This window comes from Tarenaya hassleriana, unplaced genomic scaffold (genome assembly GCF_000463585.1).
Source record: "Tarenaya hassleriana unplaced genomic scaffold, ASM46358v1 Cleome131, whole genome shotgun sequence".
Lineage (NCBI taxonomy): Eukaryota > Viridiplantae > Streptophyta > Magnoliopsida > Brassicales > Cleomaceae > Tarenaya > Tarenaya hassleriana.
Genome location: NW_010963606.1, coordinates 96,346 through 97,073, shown reverse-complemented (window position 1 = coordinate 97,073; position 728 = coordinate 96,346).

Genomic DNA, 728 nt, shown 5'->3' with positions numbered 1-728 from the left:
TGTTTATTTGTAGGCTACCCTAAGGAAACTAAAGGTTACTATTTCTACATTTCGGCAGAGAACAAGGTGTTCATTGCCAGGAATGCGACTTTTATGGAGCGAGAGTTTGTCTCCAAAAGAGTCAGTGGGAGTAGGATCGAACTTGAGAAAGTTCGAGAGCAACAAGTAGACGCTGAGCCAAGTGAACAAGTTGAAGACGTTCAACCTGTTTCATCGCCAGTTGTGACTCAACCTACGACTAGTGAACCTCGGAGATCAGGCAGGATTCGCCAAGAGCCTGTGACATACGGATTTCTCATAACTGGGAATGAGGAGCTCATGTTATTAGAACATGATGAGCCTACCACATACCCAGAGGCCATGGCGAGTCCCGACTCCGAGAAATGGCGCGAGGCTATGAAGTCCGAGATGCAATCCATGTCAGACAACCAAGGATGGACTCTGGTTGATGCATCTGAAGGGATAAAACCCATCGGATGCAAGTGGATCTTCAAGAAGAAGACCGACATGGATGACAACGTGCACACGTATAAAGCACGACTTGTGGCGAAAGGATTCCGTCAGATTCATGGTATTGACTATGATGAGACGTTTTCGCCCGTAGTTATGCTGAAGTCCATCAGGATCCTACTTGCCATAGCCACATATTACGACTATGAGATGTGGCAAATGGATGTCAAGATCGCGTTCCTTAATAGGAACTTGACCGAGGATGTGTACATGACACA